At 42.1% G+C, this 22,460-nt stretch overlaps 1 protein-coding gene across 2 annotated transcripts in view; it reads left to right on the top strand.

The window, feature by feature from the left end:
* The first annotated feature begins 3,307 nt into the window (after window positions 1–3,307).
* Window positions 3,308–22,460, top strand: part of LOC122398612 — a 164,398-nt gene continuing 145,245 nt past the window's right edge. For both annotated transcript variants that reach the window (XM_043398676.1, XM_043398693.1), the window contains exon 1: window positions 3,308–3,770. The gene's annotated coding sequence lies outside the window, so the exon portion shown is untranslated. The remainder of the gene's footprint in view (window positions 3,771–22,460) is intronic.

The raw sequence follows: 22,460 nt of genomic DNA, 5'->3' as shown, positions 1-22,460 counted from the left end.
CAGTGAATCAAACATTTTGAACCACTCAAGAACGAACGTGTGATAGATCAGAAAATGAAAGTCTCCGTGGGCCCATTGTTTCCGATTTATCCTCGGTCCACGCGAGGCTTGGCGTTTACGGAGTAGAATAATCGTAACAAATGAGGATGTCGGATCGACGGTGAATCGAAAAGGAAGGAACGTTCACATGGCCGGCGCGAGTGCCGTGAATCAGGCCCATTTTCGTTCATCACTCTTTTCAGCCTTAATCATCCTTAATCCGTGCGATAAACTACCCGCATGATGTAAGTAGCTCGGAAATGTCAATCTAAAAGCTGGAAGGGAGCCGTGAATTGCCCGGGTTCCGTGGCCAGGAAGAAAAGCCAGAACTTGCCCGGGCTCTGGGAACCGTTGGAACGTTTTTTAATTCGGTCGTTCGCGCCTTTGTTTCACCGGTACCGGTTAATTCGGTACATTGTTACTGTGTTTACGATCGTGCAGAAAGAATCGAGCGCGTTATACACGAGCTGGCCGAAAAAAGGGGGAGGTCCTCTGGCGATCGGAGGGTGGCGAAACTCTCGACATTATTGGACAAGAGCCACCCCTCGTAACTTCCCTTTGAAAGCCCGAGTCTGCGCCGTGCCGCCCTTTTGTTTCGTTCGCAACTATGGAAAGTGGGGAAAAGCCTCTTACCGATGGAATAACAAACTAACGATTCGCGAGGGGACACCAGTCGTCTCGAATATTGTTCGAGATTCGAAAATCACCAGCAAATCTGACAAGCGGGATGAAACGTAATCCGGATGCATTTCTCGCGATAATTACGTGTTTTTATTTTTTAAATTTACAATTATAATTATCGTGCGTTATATACCAAATTTTGAGTAGAGTTTCCTTTGGAACAAATTTATTTCAGAATTTTAAAAATGCTCGAATTTCGACGTTGAGTAGTCTTGAACGTTATCATTGAATAATACGCCCGCGTAACATGGTATTGCTCACTAAATATAAATTGGTTAAGTAAAAGAGAATCAACGACTGAGAATGACTCGTCAAAGCAGCATTTCTCATTTCCCTTTTGGGGACCTGTACGTTCTTCCGGAGCTTTGAGTCTCAATTAGCGATCGGCCGAAAGGAGACCGGGGTAATTGTCGCCCGAGCGAAACGAATCGTAGATAAGCGGCGACGATGACAGCTCCACGTTTCTGGGCGTAAAAAGTAGGAGGGTCTTGGACGGGGTTGCTCGTGAAGCCCGCGTGACGTCATTGGCCGGCGCTGCGCCCTGGCGATTCTGCGCAGGGGTGGCAGTTGACTTGGCTGATCTGCGCCTTGGATCTTGCCAACCCCCTCGTTACGTGTCCGACGAGTTTCCGACACCGAGACTGGATGGAACTCGTCGTTGTTCAAGTAAACGTATTTACAAGTCGTTAACAATAAAGTTTAATCATGGATGTTAATAAAACAAACGGTCGTGTCTAAAGAAAACGACGTATCATAAATAACTTTTATCCTTTCACCCAAGTCGCTTAATACCCCTGAAACAAGACAGTAGGCACATGTTCGCGAAGAAGCACCAACCGCCATCTTAAAATCAGCGTCGTCAATTAAAATTGCATATTCATATATTGGTCCGATTTCAAAGGAGAAAAGAAAAGGAACAGACCAAGGAACAGCCAAATCGCAGACCCAAACCGAGGATCTTCCAACCTGAAAGAAAAAGGTAACGACTCCGCGACGTTCGCCTCCCCCTCGCAGGCTAAATCTCGCTCCTTGATGATTCCAGTTGCCAACAATGCACGAAGACAGAGACAAAGCATCCTCGTAAAGCAAAATCAACCATCGGTCTCGCGAGCCTGAATCGCAGACCCAATCAGAGGATCCTCTAACCTCAAAGAAAAAGGAAACGTCTCCGCGAGACGTTCGTCTTCCTCGATGATTCCCAGTTGCCAGCGATGCACCTAGATTCATTCCTAGCGGCCGAGAAGAGAGACAGTCCGTCCTTATCGAGGAGAATCGACCATCAGCCTCTGCGGACGAACTCGTAGACCCACCCACAGGGTCCCGCACCCCCACCACGGCGAGGGTGCACCCTCGCGATAAGAAGAAGAAGCACGTGGACGACGCATCGAAAGCAGCCGCGGGCGCAACACGCCGCTCGCCAGCCGGTGGACGAGTGCGCGACAGTAGACGAAGACCAGAAGAACTCTCCGACGGTTTGCGTGACGGTGGCAGGCGCAGCATCTTTCTCCGTCCCGTGCGCGCGGCTCTCTCCGTCTAGCTCTGTTTCGGTCGGCGGCGGCAGAAGACCGCTCCGAACCGTTCGGGTCGGACAGAGACGTCCAAGACAGAGCCGCGTGGGGGGACTCGGCCGGCTGGCGGTACGGAAGGGCGGTCGGGCGGCGGGGGGCGCGGGGGACGTGGTGGAACGACACGAAGGCGGGGAGAACGCGACGTGTCGTTCCGTCCGACGGGGTGGGGCATCGTTCCAGCGTCGATGGTGGGGGCCGCGAACCGTGGATCGGCTCCGCGTTGCGCGGAGGGGGCAACGCAGTGCCACCGCTCCCCTCCTCTCTGTCTCTCTCTCACCCTCCGGAGGGGTTCAGTCATCTCGCGCCAGCCGAGCCACGCACACTCGTGTCTCACATTCTAGCCTCGGTGAAAGACTCTCCTCGTTCCGGACGCTACTGTTCGCACACGCGCGTTATCTCGACCGCGCTCTCGCACCCCGTGTCGTCGGGGGTTGGGAACGACACCGATAATTTTCGTCGGAACGGCGGGTCGTTCCTTTCGCCGTGTGCTCGCCACGGTTCTTAGCCTATCTTCGTCCTGGTCGCCTGGCACCCAGAACGCACGGGAACCAGACCGCCCCCTCCGGACGGAAGCCACGAAACACCCCCACTTCTTGGCCGATACAAGCCTCCCCCACCAAGCGCCGGAGTCGAAGAGTTCCGTGGCGGAGTGGAAGACATACCGGGTACCGAGTTTCACGGGTGGAGAACCCGCGGATACATCGCGATCATCCCCCTAAAAACGGTGGATCGCTCTGCGTCGAAGGATACTGCGGCGGACGGTTTTTCCCCGGGAAAGTCTCGCGGTTCTCGCCGGTCGTCGCTGGTTTTTTGCGTCTTTGCGTGGCTCGTTGCGGCTCCCTGTGCACGCGTGCACGCCCCACCCCTACGGACCGCTGCCACCACCAGCGTTTGGAACACGCACACCCCCTCCCCGCCCCCATCGAGAAGTCGGCGAGCCAGTTCAGAGCGAGGACAGCGGCATCATCACGCGCCTCGACTGCTTGCTCCCCGTGGACGGATCGGCGGTGACCCGGGTACTTCCGGTTCGCACGGCTCTGAGGGTGGCGAAGGTCGGTTCGCGTCGCGTTTCGAAAAAAAGTGATGCGTCGTCGGGTCAGTTTGGATGACAGTGCGACGCCCGGGAAACAGGCACCAGTGGTTGGTTGTTCGTGGACGGTGTGATCAGGCGAGTGATTATTCGTGACGAGTGTGACACGTCCGTCGACGTTTCTTTTCGTGACCCGGTCCTCTGTTTCGTACACCGAACTGCTATATACCGTGCGATGCTGAAGTGACATCCACGAACCTGGACAGCACGTACTATCGCGGCAGCGAGTGATGAGACACGACGACAGCCGGTCGGTCGGGCTTTTCTTCGATTAGAAGAGTCGACCATCGTGCAACCACGAGGACACGGGCTTCACCGGAGCTCGTCGAGGACTATGCCAGTCGGAGTAGAAGCATCCACCGGAGGAAACTGGGATACTCGCTGAAGTCAAGGTAAAACGTCACCCGTGCTTCTCGAGCGTCCCGTGGACGTTGAATTCTGGGTTATCGGGCCCCGGCCGTATTCCCCGACGAGTTTCTCGAAACCTGCCAACGCGGAGAAAAACAACCGGCGTGCGTCTGGTCGGAATAGTCCCGGCCAAACGGCCAGAACGCTGTTAGGATTCGAGAAGCCCGTCAAAACTGACGGCTGACGGTTTATTTATAATTTATACGAGTCGTTGGACATCGCCACGCGCACTAGCCGCGACAAAGTATCCGAATTGTGTCGCAGAATTGATGGGATATTGCAGGGGAAGTTGTAAAGTCGTTTGGCAGCCGGTTCGGTCGCGAGAGCCCGGAGGTAGCTGGATTTAGCATCGACGTATTGTTCCGTTCAGGAGGGAAAATATATAAGTTTACCCGCGCGAATGGCAGTCTAGAAACGCACGCGAATTCCCGGCGAATACGCGTAATTGCACCGACGAGAGGATATATACGTGCATCGCGTTCTGTTAGAGCGGAAAATTAGCGTTGCTCGCTGGTACCCGCGCGAATGGAAATAAACGCTAGAGAAAAAGAAACGATCGCCTGATTTTTTCGTGACGATGTTATCTGCGAGATTTAAGCAATCCCCGCGGAAAGAAACGCGATATCGAGGTGCCGCCGGAGTGGCGAGGGTGAATTTTTATGGCGAACCGTGCCTCGACAATTCCTTCCTTCGTCGGGAGTCTGTAATCAGAATCGCGAGCCACGATAACCCTTCCTTTTACACACTTCTCGTTCTGCCACCCCGCGAATTCGATGCGAAGTTTTTAACGACACGGGGACCGGTTGCGAACCGCGGTCTGTAATTAGGATCGTTTCGTGATCGAACAGCGTAAAGAGTCTTTCGTCTATTCGGATGTCAATGTTTCGAGTGTCTTGACTTTATTTCTCGATGTAGTCTACTCTTACGTGAAAAGTTCATTTTGTTGGGACGCGTTGAAAGATTGAGTTTCTATATCTGTTATTTCAAATTGGATGCTGTAAACAGAGCTCGTCCCCTAAATTCTGTTTACCTGGAAGATGATAGTTTCGTGAAACTACCTACAAAATTGTAGAACATTTAATCGTGAGTCGAGCATCGGTAATGTTTATTCAACTAATCTGGTAGGAACGAGTGTCGTTATCGTGTACTTTGAATGCCAGAACCGACTCGAATATTCTTGCAAAACGAGCCATGGCGTATATACGATGCGCGATATAGACGTTCGTTTTGAAATTTTCCTCGAACAGTCCACCACCGTTGGGCAAGGATTGTCAGCGTGGAATATTCATGCTCCAAGTTAGGGATCGCCACTTAACAAAAGAAGCTCATCCTCTAAACGAGTGTCTATTCAAATTCGTGCTGCTTCAGCTGTCAATTAGGAGGTTCTCGTTTCTTCTTAACCTAACCCAGTTCTAGCATAGACCTAACAAACGCTTAATACAGGCCTAACTTATTCCAGACTTCATTGCTGTCGTGCATGCTCCTGACAGCGTGTGTCACTTAAAAATGAATAATTATCAAAGTGTCTTAGAGATAATTCAGACCCAATTAATATCAACTTTTAGCCGCGGACGGTGCACGTCAAAAGAAACGCTCGATACTTCGGAAATTACGTTAAATGTCATCGACCACGAAAGCCTAAGAAGACTAAATTTTACGATGTGTATTATTCCAAAAAATAGTAGATATTATCTTGGATAGCTTTCGTGATCATATCGATCCATGTAGACGTCTATCGCGTTGACTCGATCTTCGATCTCCGATCTCTTTCCTCTCGGAAACGGGGCGCCGATCGCGGCGAAATCTCGTTCGAAAAACGTTGGCGAAACCGAGGAAGAAACGGGGATCGAAGCGACGAAAGGAACCGTAAACAACCACCGGTGGTGAAAAAAGAGCGGCAAGGCCTCGGAGCGAATGGAAGAAATGAAGAAATGAAGAAATCAAGGGAAAAACGCAGAGAGCCGCGTACGGGCGTACTTGTTGATACACGGCGAATCTCGTGGAAAGAAGGAAAGGACGAAGGCGGAGAAAGGGAGAAAAAGAGATCGCGGGGGGTGGGGGGATGCGAGGAGGGAAGAAAACCTCGAAACAATTGGAGGCGCGGAGGCGGCCGCATTTCATGTTGCCTGGCATCGGCTCCCTTTAAAGAGTCTCTTGCTTTTTGTTAGCTCTTCGAAAATTATGATTGTTTGTCCGCGAGATTTACTGCTCCGGGGGGGCCTCCTCGGTGCGGTACAACGTAGTCGAGGTGCCCTCCAGGGGCACCGAAAGACTTTTGCCAAGAGGGAGGGGAGGGGAGCAGTTTACAGAGATTAGAGAATCAGGAACGTCACGATATATACGTATGCTCTCTGTCGCGCTACCGAATCGCGTCCCTTCTTCCCTTCCTGCTACTCCGGCGGGCTTCGTTCTTCTGATTCATTTTTTCATCGCACCGTTGTTTATTTATCGCGTCCCGTTCCGCTTAATCTGGCCGCGGAGATTAGCGCTGTTTGAATTAGCTGATTCGCGATGACGATTAAAAGTTTCCATCGGAGGAGCCGGGTGGATTAGAATGGAGACTTACATCTCCGCGACACGTCCGGTCATCGATGCGTATCGTAGATTTTTTTTAACGTTCGAGGATCTTCGAAGCCTTGTACAGCGTTAAAAGCTTACAACTTCTTGGAAAAATCTAACATTTTTTTTAAATCTTCAGCAATTTCTTAGACTCCATTTATGTGCAAATACAGTTCTTTATTCAAAGCCAAGATGTGTGAAAAAATGGTACAAGGTAGTTGTTTTACATTTGTTTTATAATTGCATATTATTGAAATTTTGTGCGGCTCTGACATGTTTGGAATATTAGAATTTCTTAAGACATTCAATTATTATTGGAGATTTAGTTTTGTGCAGAAATGGCGCTGTATATTTCCGTATTGTATGGAGTATAATTATATTTGAAAATCTAACATTTTTTTCAAATCTTCAGCAATTTTTTAGACTCCATTTATGTGCAAAAACAGCTCTTTATTCAAAGTCAAGATGTGTGAAAAAATGGCGCAATATTCTTGGTTTACATTTGTTTTATAATTGCATATTATTGAAGTTTAGAGATACAATTATTATTCGAGATTTAGATATGTTTCCATATTGTTTGAAGTATAATTATATTTGAAATACATAGCGATGTTTCAAGGCGTTCGAAAGCAGCCTTTGACAGCCTCGAAGGAATTTCGTTTGATCTCGCAAAACCCCTAAAATTTTGATCAATAATAAAAATGATACTACAGCACCGCCGACAAATTGCCTTCGATATAATTGCATTTTATTATAATACTGAAAATGCAAAATGAATCATAGAAGCTGAATCTCAAAAGACGAGTCAAATCCGATGAAAGTCAATGTGGGAATCTAGAAGATTTTCGTCGAGGAATTATCTTTGATTAGTATTCGAATATACAATAGAAACTTTTGTAATGGTCTTCCTGAATTTTTGAAATTTTCGAGACTCATGCAACGCGTACATTTAATATTCAAGATTACGAGAAAGGGGAGGACCGTATGAGAACCTCTGGCAACGTGTTTATTAATGTCGCGAGTCGGATATAAACCGATTTTACGTCAGTCTTTTTATTTTTATGCTCGTAAAAATTAAGGTAATGAACGCGCTCCCAAGAATCCCCGTAAAAGCATTTATTAAAACTGATGATTGGAATAAACTGTTGGTCCGCGCTCGTCGTTAAAAATCGCGAATTTTCTTCCCTTTGTTTTCGATGCGAATTCGAGGTTCGACGTGCTCTTGCTCGTAAACCGTCGACTTTTGAACTCGATACACACTCGGTATTCCGTTGATTTATTCGGTATCTTATTGTGCCTCCGAACTAAACCCGACCTGGCCATCCCAAAAAGTGGCTCTGCCCCCTTCACCCCTCCCTGCTCGAGCTGGCGATCGCTCTATAAATTTCACGAGTCTTTCGAACCCTATATTTTCTCGTTATCCTCGCGTTTTGCACGACACGTTTTATTAAAGTACGATAATTTTACGAGGCGCAGCCTCCATCCCCGTCTTGTTCCTTCTTCGTCTTTTTAACCGTGCCTGTTCCACCTAGCCGCCACCCAGGCAGGTTCTCTTTTCCTCCGTTTCACGGTTTTATTGCCGCGATTTTCGATTCGGAATCGCCCCGTGGATAAGGTTTCGCGTAGAAATGGATTCTTCTTGGCCTAACGCGTGTCGAACCGCCTTTCTCGCACACTTTCTTCGTGAATTAAAGGAGACTGCAACATCGTGGCAGCAAATCTGATCGATTCTGATAAAAAACAAAGCGTCTGGTAGCGATTAAACGTGACCGAGTCTCTTGTTCTTTATCAAGCGGCGTGACGTTTCTCCGCGAATCTACTTGCTCCGTGAATTCATTAATCAGTGAAGCTGAGAATCTGTGCCCCAACCGGACGCGAGAACGACCGTGTCGATCGATCGAGGAGTGTACAAAGGAACATTGAATTATCGGGGATCGATCGTCGAACGCGGAGGACCACGAACCGGGGATCGTCAGAGCCGACGAAGAAACGGGTCGTTCGTACACATCCGACTGTACCTTCCCCGAGAAGGCAGCTCCGGCAGTAAAAGGCCTAAAGTTTTTAATACTTTCAGTTGTTTTTATGGCGGCTGGCATTTGCTCTTTTTTATTGTTCGTCTCCTCTTTCCTTCTCCCTCACGGGCAACACGCACACGACCCTTCAACCGCGGTGAAGAGAGGAGCGAGAAAGATCGAGAGAGCGAAAGAGCGAAAGAGAGAGGAGAGACGAAAGAACGCCGCGGTACACACGGCGGAGAAGAGAGCGAGAAGCGAACCGAAGGAGAGAAAGACCTCAGTCAGCCGTCTCTGATGTACGACTCGGCGGTCCGCGTGAAAAAAATCCCATAAACCAGTAAAAAAGCACGGGGTCTCTGGGCCAGAAGGGATCGAGGGGAGACGAAGAACAGTCGGGACAGGAGAAGAAGAAGAAGAAGAAGAGATGGAGGGCCCAGTATCGCTAAAGGAATTCCTCTTATGACGAACCACGCGTGATTTTCTCTCATTCCCCCCACCCTCCCTCCCGCGTACCTACCGACAGTCCAAATGCGCGCCCCTTCACCTCCCTTTACGAACCATTCTCCTATTTCTTCTTCGTTCGTCCTCTTCGGGGTCTTCTTCTGCCCTCGGGCTGTTTCGACGCGGCCGTGAAACCGCCGCGATCTCGATGCACGAATTAAAAAGCGAAGACAGAAGAATTTCGAATGACTAATGACGGCCACATGTGCCCGCGTCGCGTCTATTCTTCTTCGCGGCCCTTGCCATCTCGTTCAACACGGGGATCCGCTGTTCGCTGGTCGTTCGAAGTCTCTATCGGTTCACCAGCGTGTTCCTTCCCTTCAGATATTGGCCCCCAACGTGGCTTCGATGAGCAACAATTTTACGTACTCGGGGCTTGGAAATAATTGCCTCAAATCGGTGTACAAAAGTGTTGGAGATAAAGCGCCATTTGTTTCCGCGCCACCTAGAGTTATTCCGACTTGTACTACTTTTTGTAACCATGTGTGTTTTGTTCGTAACGAAGCCTCGTGTTAGTTAAATGTGTAGTGCTGAGAGGAAGCCGAATTTTGCTCATTTGCATCCCCAAATTCCCACAAAAAGATCTTCCGTTGTGACTTAAAAGTCGAACTGTATTTACGTTGAAAGTGTAGTAGGACCTTTATAGTAATTGTATTAGTTATATATAGACTAACGTGTGATAACGTTTGAAACAATCACCGACATGCAATGCTGGTTCATCAACCCATTTGCATCTTCACTCTAAATGTAAAGCTTGCTGTATAAATCAGAGGTGCTCGACTGAAAGTCATTGGAAAATTATACATATTTCAAAAGAGACTCATTTTATATAATGTTGTAATTAGTCTACGGATCTTTATGCATTTATGGGAAATTTTGATTATCAAAAAACTATAGAATGCACGTAATATGCAAGAATATACAAAATAGAGCTCCCATTTCATTAATTCTATTGTTAATTCTCTAGTTATAAGAAAGCTATAGAAGATTTTAAATAGCCACAAAATTTTGCTTCTTGTTAATTTTCTAACAGATTGCAAATATGCTTGAAAAATTAAGAATTATTTAAGTTCTTGCATCAGCTCCTACATGAGTTCTGAATCTACATGTATAGCGTCAATATTTGTCGCCCATATTTTTTGGCGCCCAGATTAGATTTCGTTAGTCTTCGCGAGATATTCGTAAACCGATCTAAGTTAGGGTTATATCGCACGTGGAATTGTTATAGATTAATTTTTGTCGAAGCAAAGATTCCGTTATGCGATTCGAAGTAGGTGAAAATTGACTCAGGAAAAATATTAAGCTTGATCTATTATCCAAAATATCTTTTCCTTTTGTAATGAATTTTATATTCTGTCAAACGTTTGATCGTGTCTTTTGCACAGTTAGTCCCGTTAATAGATGCTTTTATGGTGGAACGCTGACAATGAGTAGTGATCCGTATCGGTCGAAAGTGAAACATGATTAAAAAATGATAGCAACGAGTGGGAAGCCACTTGTTTCGTAATTATAGACTTGATAGTCGCTTTATATTAATTTGCACGTTGTAACAAAGCGATTGCAAAGTGAACAGTGATACATTAAAGAAGGAAATATATTTGAGCAAGGAAAATGAAACCGAAGAATGTATAAAATAGATTGAAAACATAATAATAAGATCAAAGTATGGAAGAATTTTTTTTTTACTTTGAGAACATCTTAAGAAGATAGTCAACATCTGATCTGACAGTTGAGAACAGTAAATATTTATATTATATAGATTCAAAACCTGTGGAAAATCTAACAAATTTTTAGTCCGAAATTTGGGTTCTTTATAACAGTATTCATAACTGTTTCGAGAACCTAAACCAATATTATAACAGTTCTCAAGCCTTGGCTTCTTTATTAACCCTCAGACGGCGGACCCTGGGTCCACTTTCACCCCGAATATGGATTTTATTATATCGTATTTCAAGGTTTCCGATCGCATTTTACGTTATTGTATTTGTAAATTCTTTATTTATTGTCATCGTTAATTTTTAAAGCTCAGTATTATTAATATGGTTAGTCATTAAAAACTAGAACCTCTCGACTCTGAAACGAACAGTTTTTGTTGGTTAATATCAGTTTTTCATGTCTAGATCGTCGACATTTGATCAAGCTATATCGCGAAACAGAGAAAGTATTATTAATTCATTGATGTATTTGTTATTTTTAAATTCAACAGTATCAGGGTTTGTTCAAAGAAATATTATAGCGTCTATCACCAAGAAACCATCATAGCAAGTTAATTTTCGCGTCATTTTACTCTTCGTGAACTTTTTCGAAGAAGTGAAAATTAGTTGATGTGGATAGTCGCTTAGTAACAGAAAGTTGCTATTATTTATCTAAAAAATAGATAATTGATTGTCAGAAGAAATATACATTCGTACCTCGTTAGACTTTTCATCTGTTTTTTCGCTATAAAATTTCGCTTAATTTATTAATAATTAATTAATCAGTATTGCTAATACTAATAGAATAATAAATAATAAATTAGTTTCGGAGGCCGTTAATTCAGTTAAATGATCAGCTCCGTATTTCCTCGTGAAACAACAGCCTGTAGAGTTATCGCGTTTTTTAAAGAAACATTGCCAATATATCATATTTATCATAAATTATACAATTGTAAGCAATGTTTAATGATATATCTGCACAATAGAAGCAACATTTTTGTGCAAATTAATGGCTATTCCAAATTTCTGAACGGCAAACTGCAGATAATTTTAAACTCAATGGAACAGTTTCTTTTGTGTATTGTAAACCTTGGTGAAAAGAGTGAAAAAGTGTAATGAGTTGCTACTCGAAGATTAATAGTTTTGCAAAATAATTGTATTTAAGTGGTCTGCAACGAACGCGGCAACTGCTGTGGAAGCCTATATACCATGACGAATAATTTCAATTTCTTGACTAAACAATTAATCTTAGGCTAACTAGGCGTTATACATATTTTATTTCCTTTTTATCGTGATCTACAATCCCCAGGAAGAACGGGGTCGATACGACTACATCGAAATTCTAACTTTTAATCCGTTTGTTCGTAAAAATATTTGAACGTTGCCCGTTGGTAAGATTTCTCTATGTTTTTATGATTTCACACATCTTGCATTCGATCTGCTCTGATAAATCGCTTATCCCGATCGTACACTTTCTCCAAGGTCGTGAATCTTCGAATTCATCCTAAGTTTCGAAGGGATGATTTTGCTTAAAATAAAGAAATATTGATAAAATTATGTTATGTTGTTGAAGATCTTAATCACGAATATTTGTTTCGAAAAGCAGTTGTTTCCATGTTACAATATTTCAAATGATTTAAAGATACTCTTGGAGAAAATCAGTCTCAGTTGCAAACATATATTTATAATTCTCTGAATTATTCAAAAATTTGCGAGCAACAGAACAAAATTGCAAGATCAAAAATTAACACACACACGGTATAATTAATGAACTGGAATTAGGTTTGATAATTTTTTAATTTATAATTGTCATTTATTATTATAATTATAGTCTGTAGCTCAATTCTTTCAGAATTCTTTTTTATTGTTACAAAATAATACAGGCAAAGGGACGCAGAAAAACACAGAATTGGAACTATCACAAGCAAAGTAAAATTAAAACTAAACAAACAAGACACTAATTACACACACAATGATTTAAGGGAAGCAAATTACGAATGTCAGAGGGAGGGGAATTATAAAACTATAGAAGAAAAAGGCTTTCAGAATTAATATTGTCTATAACGTTTTAAAATATCTGGAAGTCTCATAATTATTTTAACATTTTTGAAGGGGTTAACTTGTCAATAAATATAGTAATAAAATTATGAAAATTGTCAAGTTTCGTGTCTAGAAATTACGAAAGATTTCGTTTTTTTTTCGTGGCGGTTCGATTGAACGATTGAACGGAAGCTTCAATTTGCGTCGATCGCGTGTCTACGATCGATAATAAAATTCTCATTGATTGTTGGCGTTCGAGCGGCGAATTTCTGGCGTCGATCGGTAACAGAAGTTTTTCCGCGTGTCTCGTTTTGTTCGCGTTGCTCTCGATAATAGTTGTAACGCGGATATGCAAATTCCCCGGGCGCGCCACGGAACAGTAGGAAAGAGAGGAACGAAGAAGAAGCGAAAAAAAATGTAGGAGGAGCAGAGAGAATACGGATTGTAGTTTTCTGCCGGACTGTAATGGAGTATCGCCGCTCTCTATGAATAGTTATGGCTTGTCTCGCATAAATTAGGCCGCAAGAATTAATAGCTAATTCAGCAGGTTTTCAATTATCGTCGAAGCGAGAATTCAGTAATACCGTGGCTTATAAATATGGAGGAGGAACGTTGTTTCTCCCACGGCGCGGACGCGAATTTTTCGAAAATAATGCTCGTCTAATTTTCTCGATGATAATCGAACGCTCGCGACCGAATAAAATTACACCCGATCCACCTGCTCTTCTTATTCTACGGTCTCTTTATATCGATCGTAATTAAAAAATACAACGTTCGAAGGACGGTTCTATCGTTCGAATAAATATTGAAACGTTTGGGAATAATTCGTCCGTTTCGTAATTGGAAACACCTACTTTTAGAACCGTGGAAATCTTAAACTTAGGCACACATAATTATTCGTGCGTTATTGTAATAAATTTCTAGATAAGAGTACATTGGTTTAACGTTTACGAATTGATCGTAGGAAAACACTGGAAGCATACAGAGATAAACGTATCTCCGTAATAATGCAGCGAATTGGGTTAATACGGAAGATGATGGTAGGGACAGTAGACGCTGTGTAATACGAATAACGTTAATAACAATTTCTGGAAAGTGCTGTTCTTGAGAAACCAGAATTCGAGGGTCGAAAAAGTTTACAGAAGTCGTTGATTGAACAAGCCACTCGAGAACAGGCAAAATTCTCGCCGTGAGTCCCGTCGAATGCTCTTGGAACCCCCGAACGATCGCTAGATACTTCGTATACTACGAAACTAAAAGATAAAAGTATCGTAGAACCTTCATTATTCAAACTAATATGCAGACGGAGCCGGTTAGATGAGAAAACTGGTTTGGACAATACAACGTTCGCTTTTTTTTTACGGTCACCCTGTGTTTGAGGTGAACTTTTCAGGTTAGTACGTGCTTATGCTTTATCTCGTACTGAATTAGTACGAATTATAGGAAAATTGTTAGAGGAAACAATATACAAATGTATACTCTGTTTCGGTAGGAAAATTCCTATATATAGGAATAAATACTTTTAGATTTCGTTAAAAAAATTACATTGACACGGGGAGAAAACTTGTATATAAATGTTTTGTGTTTCGATTTAAAATAAGTTAACGTTCGGTTAAAATACTCGACTGTAAATATATATTATTGGCGATAGAAGTTTCATGAGAAATTTTGACAGAAATTGTGTTTAGATGCTGGAGATATGTATATTCATTCGTTCTCGACGGTTTGGATAATGGAGGTTTGGCAGCATCGTCTATGGGATTCTGGCGAAAAGATCCACCACGGTGGGAATCCAACTATCGTTTGGATCGTCGAAAAGGAGAAAAAGGGAGGCCGAAGATCGAAAGCACCGTCCGTAATTTCAGATAGAGTCGGTGGCGGGTGTTATTAAACCCGATAGGCCAGCGAATGTTTCTCCCTCGCGGGTGTTCCCCGACTTCAATTTAAATCGGTGACTTTGCTCTTCTGCCTCACTGTCCTTCTCCTTCACACTTTCAACCCGATTCCTCTCCGTGGGACGTTGTATGCGTCGTGGGGTACGCGTATCTGTCCTTCGACGTAGGAACCCCTTCAGGATCCTCTTGGTCAGCGGACGAAATGGAAAAGAACGAAACGAGATCCGCGTCCCGAGAAAACTATGTTCCTTGGATTATTCAGTCGCGATAACTATCGGATTTAATTATCGACGCGAAAGGGCTGAGCTTTTCTCGTACGCGATGAAATGGAAAATTACCTTGCAATAAATACGCTGGTTCAATTTTAGTAGATCGAACGAGTTCCTCCTTCATCGATGCGTTCTGTCGGTTGCTTAACTTTAACGTTCGATAGAGATGGTATTTTATACAATATAGAAAGATTACAAATTTTTTAAAGGAAAAAATAAAATGAATGTTTAGCGTGTAATATCCAACAATATATCAAAGGTATTTTAACATCAAGTATGAAATTTAAATTAAATTATAAACTGCCTTATAATAGAAATTTTTAATTCAAAACAAAATTGAAAACAAAAAGGAAATGTTAATAAAGATTCGAACATTCTGTTTATTGATTGTATCTAGTAATATTGCTTTGTTTGTAAACGGGAGTAGATGTAATTTTGAGTACTTAAATGGGATTCTAGTAACTTTATTTTATCCCTAAATCGATCACACGACATTCTATTATTATAACTGAATCTTAAATTATAAGTAATTCCTTAAAATGACCTTACAATTAGGTAATAAATAAAAGAAAAGCAAATCTCGAATTCTGGTAAATTTTTTTTCTCCCTAGAATGCCACGTGACATTTCCATCGACGCAACGATTGAATTTCGCGCGGGAATAGTTTCGAATGGTGGTAGTCGACCGTCCCCAAGGTTTCCGGAACGAAAAATACGTTCGATAGGAGTAAGGTTGGAAAAAAGAAGGAGACGTTATCGCGGGAAATATTTAGAACATGGCGTCTTATCTCAGCATGGAACATTCCCAGACGAAATTGTGTATCAATAACGACAGCATTACGGCTAACGCGCGGGGCTACTTACGGGTTAATTAAGATCCCGCGTGATAAATCTCGACCGGTGCCAGTTACACGCGAATTAATGATTTCCATCGATCACGTGGCGCGCACCGATCAATAATCGCCGCGCGGGTAATCAGGCCCCATCGATTTAAATAATTCCTAATTCGCGGCGCGGGCCTGGCGTTGACGTCGATACCAATTGAACCGACGTTCGGTCGTCGGGTAGCCTTTCACGAGGCGCGATCCCGTAGAAAGTCTGAAACACACCGAGGGCGCCGCGACGTCAGACGTTTAATTATCAGAGGAAGAAGAGCGTATCGGGTCCCAGCCGTGGATCGTTTGTCACGATGGACCACTGACAAGTCAATGCCGCGTACCGGAGTCAAAGAAATCGTTCATCATTTCGCGCCAGTGTATCTCAAACGATTATCCGCGCGGTGCTCACTTTCGGTTGAACCTCGTTCCGCCAAAGAGTTCGTTTCCATGACGAATTCGGAAGTACCGTGTGCCATGATAATTGCGAGCTGGGTCGATGCACCGAGAAATCACGTGAACGTATATAGTTGTTACAACGAGAGAATCGGGTAACACGATCACGTGACTCGCGAACAGTTTTATAGTTCTAACGTGTACCCGTGCTCCGCGAGATCTATACTTACGCGTTGCTCGTGTATGATTTATAAATGAAAGCTGCTTTGATAGAGCATAAAAGAGAATATATTAATGACATTTTGCCTGTCAAACCGTCGTGGTCTAAATAAGAATAAAAATATAAATACGATGAAATAAAGATCGTAAGACAACAGGTCTCATCGAAATGTCGCTAGATGACAAATGATTAGAAACTACGCCGATAATTATACGCGTCTGTGCGTCAGAGTGCATCCAGTGTTGACCGTACCAAGATGACTGAAAGTCTCAGGTTATTTTCTTTTTTCGTCTCGCGACTCAACCCTCCTAATCCACCGTCCTTTAGGTCCATGGTACCAATAGGAAATTCAAGGTGGGTGGTCTAAAAAGGCTTAAGACTCCCATCAAGCACTTTCTGTATGCATTGATAGATATCGCAGAATCATCAAAAATTTATTATTTCTATTTTTATTTGTAATTTTCAAGGTTGTGATTCTTGAATCCTTTTCGTAATTGTTTTACCGTTTTAACCCTTTTGGAGTCGCTACTGATTTTACACGGGAATAGTTTTAGAACAAAGGAGAATAAATGCCATCTTTTATAGTATAGAGAGTAGAAACAAATAAAAAATTCCGCAAATTCAATCTTTGCTAATTAAATTCACTGTTTTATAAATTAAGGTTTTAAGGCCTGTGGTTCGAGATTCCTGAAACAGATGTTAATGGTCGTAAATGGTGTCCTGTTGTGGGTTAATCGAGAATACCGAAGCTGCAGTTACCGCTTAAGGTTCCTGGAACTCCGGCGCGTATCTCCGATATATTTTGCCGACGTCGATAGCGAACGAAACCGGAAATCGTTGTTGTGTCTTCGATACTTCCGATTTGGAAAATTAATTATCATATTCCTTTAGAGTTTGCGAGCTCCTAGAACTCGTGGAGATAAATCACTGATCGCAATTAACATCAGAGATCGATAACAATAGACATTGCTTCGGTTAGAATATTCTGGTTGTTCGAAACAGCTGTGTAGATCCCACGAGATCTACCTACAATCAAAAGGTTCAACCTTCGGTAAACTTGGAGCTGGGAAACTTATTACAAAACTAGTATCGTTAGAGAATACTTCAAATTCCGGTGGTAAATGTTAAACGTTCAAGTGTTATGAGATTTCCTAAAATTTCTGAAAATTGAATTTTCTGTCATCGATGACTCAATTGATAGAATTAGTAGTTAAGAATTCCTGCTTCTACGATACTGAACCAAATTGATTTTATTATACTAATATTATTGTTACCCGTAGTTCTAGAGTAGATCATAAGAAACCTTCTAATCTCTCATGTCGTTTGTGCTTCCGGTTCTGATAGTGACAGTAATTGCAATGGTCAGATTTCAGAAGACTATAAATTAGTAGAATCTCTATAGCTTTTCTTCGAACTGATATTAGAGTTTAATGATAGACAATTAACACTATTTGATATTATAGTTAAAAGATCCTGCTTCCACGAAACTGAACTCGATAGAGATCTATCAAGGAGCAAAAAGTTATACTCCAAATGATTTCATGCTACCATTGCTACTTGTCACTCCAAAGTATCCAGATCACCAAGTACAGTGATCTCTCATTATCGAGGGTGGTACTGTCGAATTGTCGATTGTCATCTCTGTTAGACTCGATCGCATTGCAGGCAAAAGTGAAAATTGCTTCTTTATTCTATAGATTCTAAATATAGTTTAACCTCTTGGCGTACAATAACGAGTCTAACACGTTACAAGTTTCACAATCATGAGACTGCGCACTCGCCATTGAGTCTTACATATTAAAATCAACATCTAGTCTAGTTATGAGGATGACTTCGTGAACAGTATCGAGGGGAAGAGCAACGAACGTTAGCGTTACTGTACCAAGTCTATGCACCAGAAAGCTTGTAAATAGTATCGGTGCTTCCGGCTCGCGGGTCAAGGAAACTCCAGGAAGCAAGTACGAAACAGGAAGTGGCTAGGCCCAGGAGAGGACAACACCGGGTGCCCGTGACGGCCGCGACCGGTTCTCCGGATCGCATTTTCATCGACGCAACGCCGCGCTCGTGTCGCCGCGAGTTCGACCGTTATTCAGGAATTAATTCATAATTAGAGCGGCCCACCTATGGGGAGCCTAACCCACATTCCAGCCGCCAGCTGTCCCCGCCAGCAGCCTCGCGTTTCCAGCTTTTCTTTTTTCCTCTCTCGTCTCTTTTTCCCTGCCGCCGCCGTCCTCCTCGTTCCTCTTCCTCTTTGTGCCCGGCCACGTCTCCCTCGTTCGCTCTCACCTACACGCGCGTTATTTTGCATCGGTTCGTCGCGATACCTGCGCGCCGACGCTCGGTTCGCGCCGTGTCGCTCTCCGGGAGAACTGGTCCCAAGTGGATCAGCTGATTGCTGTTTCGCGTTCGCTTCTCGGACCCGTGGCTTTTCTGCCCGCGCCAAGGGGGAGGTTGTCGCATTGTTCTTAAGCGGATTTTCTGGACGAGATCTCGCCCCGGATCTGTCGTCTCCACCTGACGACTCTTCTTCGGAATTTGCTCCTCTCGTAGTCGGTTTGCTCGTCGAACGGCCCATTAACAATCGTTTTCTGCTACTTTCCTACCGATGTTCCGACATCTTTTCGTACGCGTCGGTTGTTCTTAATCTTTTTTAGGGGGGCAGTCTCACGCGAGACCTCAAGACATATCAATTCTTCCTTTATTTCGTTTTTGGAAGTATACAAATTTTAATGGGAGATTCTAGAGGCCAAGATAAGCCCAAAATCAAGAATATTAATTTGTTAATTGAGGCTTTGTTAAAAAGTTATTAACAGAATTAAATTAAAAAATTTCAAACCATTCTGAAAAAATTATTTTTGGTTGCGGGGGTCAATTACAATCATATTTGGTGAACAGATATATTCCCGAAATTCTACGCACTTTCGAGAAAAAAATTCGAGTAGGTGCAGAAATTTTTCGAAAAAAAGAATTTCAAATCGTTTTGGAAAAATTATTGTTGGCTCCGGGGGTCAATTACAATAATTTGTGGTGAATATCCGTACCCCCGAAATCCTACGCATTTTCAAGAAAAAAATTCGAGTATGCGGACAAAGTCGACAAAATTAAAAAATTTCAAATCGTTCTGGAAAAATTATTTTCGGCTGCGGGGGTCAATTACGATAATTTTTGGTGAATACACCTACCCCCGAAATCCTACGCATTTTCGAGAAAAAAATTCGTGTATGTGAACAAAGTCGACAAAATTTAAAAATTTCAAATCGTTCTGGAAAAATTATTTTAGATTGCGGGGGTCGATTACGATAATTTTTGGTGAATAGACATACCTACGAAATCCTGCGCATTTTCGAGAAAAAAATTCAGTAAAGCGAAACTTTAAACGTTAATGACTTCTTAACGAAGCCTCCATAAACAAAGTAGTATTCTTGATTTTTGTCTTATTTTGGCCTCTAGAATCTCTCATAAATATTTAAGATTGTACTGTTAAATTTTGAGAGACAAATGTCAAGTATTGTAAATAAATAACCAGATAAAGAAAATATTCTGTTCGTGCGAATATTAATAAATTTTTATAGGAGAAACTCGTGAATTAAGTAGGATGCAGTAAAATAACAATACGGAGAATTGGCACGCAATGACACGCATGTTGCTTTGATTCTTCTAATTTTGGCACGCAAAAGATTCTTCGCCGGTCGTCACTGCTTTACCAGAAGATCCTTAATCTTTTCGTGCCCCTGGCACAGTTTCACGAAAATTAACATGGTACAGATCCTAATCATAAATAATTATATTAAGTATTTTCAAATCTATACAAAATAAAAAATCATCGAGTCCCTTGTCAAACGTTCGTGGTATATTGTTTTGCAATAATAAGAATCTATTTTTTAAATTTATTATTTGAACTATTTTTAACGATTCTTGTAAAATTTCCCAAAAAACAAATCAAATTTGTAGAGGCAAATTGTTGTATATGACACTTCCTTCTCCCAACATTTATGTATTTTCAAAAATATATGGTGCATGCGCTAATTTAGGTAAAATTCGGTTCGATGGATCTCATTAAAAAACAATGTATAAAGGTACTAATTTATAAACGACGAAAATCTTTTATATAAGAAATTGTATTCATCATTTTTTACTTAGTTTTACATGTAGAATCTTTTACTTAACAATAGTTCATTGGTGAGACATTCTGTATACATGTCTTTCTTTTCATTTATTGTCTTTTTATTGCTTTGTCTTTGAGGTTAGGATAATAACAGTATATTTTCCCTTATTTTATATTGAATAAAACTCAGATGCAATAAAGGCGTATTATTATTATTACTCGATTGGTAGAATGAAATTGATGACTCATATTCTACCAATTGGAAGTCGGAACACGCTTATATCTATGGAGTTTCATAATTCTTAATAATCTCTAAAAAGGTTATAACAGCGTTCCAGTTTTTTTTGGATCTCGCTCTTTCGTTTTGCTCGATACAGATTATTTAAAATAAATAAATTAAATTCTTTTCTTTGCTCATTCCGAGGACCTCTTTCCAATTTTGACAGTCCAACTATTTATCAAAATTGTATCATCTTCTCAGACTTTGAGTAATCGACAAGTTTTCGTTGCAAATCGTGTGGCGTATTCCTCCGAGGGGTGGACATTGAAAAATAATTGGATTCATCCCGTTTCTTCGCGCGCGCGAGCCACGTTTCGCAACGAGTTCACGTATCATCGAACGCGTGGGAGGTGGGAGGCGAGGAGGCGACTCGAGAGGATTAGAAAGTCGATTTCGCGAATCCAAATTCGAGGCGGTTACGATCGAACCGGGCAAGAATTTTATCCGCGGGTCTTTGCACCCGGAGGATTCCAGCGGCGTCATTTATGGAACGGACAAGACACGCCATTAGATTTATGATTATGCAGCACGAGGTTTATATTTATGAAAGGCACCAACACACGAGCCTGGCCAGATGTGACGTTAATCCGATTGCCGGTAGAAACTCCCGCGGGACCGGCCAGTTCGATTCGGATCGCCTGATTTACAAATTTATCGCCGCTGGATCGTCGGCGAGCAAGCGTTTCTCGTTAACGAATATCGCGATAGGAAAACTTCTGGAAAAAAAGAATCATTGTTCCTTCGTTCCTCCCGCCATTTTTATTTTGGCATGGGAATTAGATATGCAAAGCACTTTAAAGTTTCGACCATTACATAAGTCCTTTGATAAACTTGTTCCGTTTAAAATCTTTCAAATTTAATTTATATTTCATTGTCATTATTAGAGGATTTCTAGTAATATAATTGTGTATAGAACAAAGGTTATTGCAAATTAATATTTGCAAACTTTTATGTTGCATAGAAATTTGTCATAAAATCAACCACATTCGAGTTGTGGACTAATTACAAAAGCTTGATTGCAGATTGCTACAAATTGGAGAATTGTTTTATTTACCTGAAATTTTAAATTATTATTTTATGGATTTTGATGTGGCAGCTGAATAAAATATACTTCTTTTATATAACACATATCAAAAAATAAAACGTGACTCGATCAATTTTATTCAAATTTACGTGTCTTGGGAAAACGCAGCGGAAAATGAAAAATAAATTTGTTGTGTAAATTTTTAAAAGTAAAATTATATTCTGATCAAAAAAAAAATTACACAGAAACATGGCCAGGATAAATAGTATATATGGGGCATGTATATAAAATTCATATTGTCTACTTCTTGTACGCTTATCAATTATTTTTACACTTATTACTAAATTTGAAGTTCGTACAGATTCACGGTGGTGTCTTTGCACACACTTGACAGAGGATATAGATTTTATCTTCTTTCGAGCTAATATTCTCGGGCCATAACCGCGAAGGGTTAATTGCAAAAAAGGGTATTCGATGGTTTGGAAGTTTTATTGGAAATGTTGTAACTGTTGCGACCACCTCTCCTCGTATGAATAAATTTGAACGGGTGAACGAGCATTAAGAATATTAGCTGCCCTCCTCTGCATACCAATTTGAATAAGTCTCCTGAAATACAGCCACTTTTTCACGTAATATGAGAAATACGAGGAAACGGACACATCGACGCTGTTTATGGCTCGAAAATTTTAGTACGAACACTATAGGAAGCAGCGGCCCGGCTAGCGTGGAAGGCCAGAAATTCGTGAAGCTAATTAGGAATTAAAACACTGACACGTCGTCGCATGTAGCCGTGGCCGGATTT

This window comes from Colletes gigas, unplaced genomic scaffold, assembly GCF_013123115.1.
Source record: "Colletes gigas isolate AHSC1104 unplaced genomic scaffold, ASM1312311v1 Colletes_gigas_Sc00002, whole genome shotgun sequence".
NCBI classification, from domain to species: domain Eukaryota; kingdom Metazoa; phylum Arthropoda; class Insecta; order Hymenoptera; family Colletidae; genus Colletes; species Colletes gigas.
Note: the sequence above shows the minus strand (reverse complement) of the source record. Positions and strands in the feature narration are given on the sequence as shown.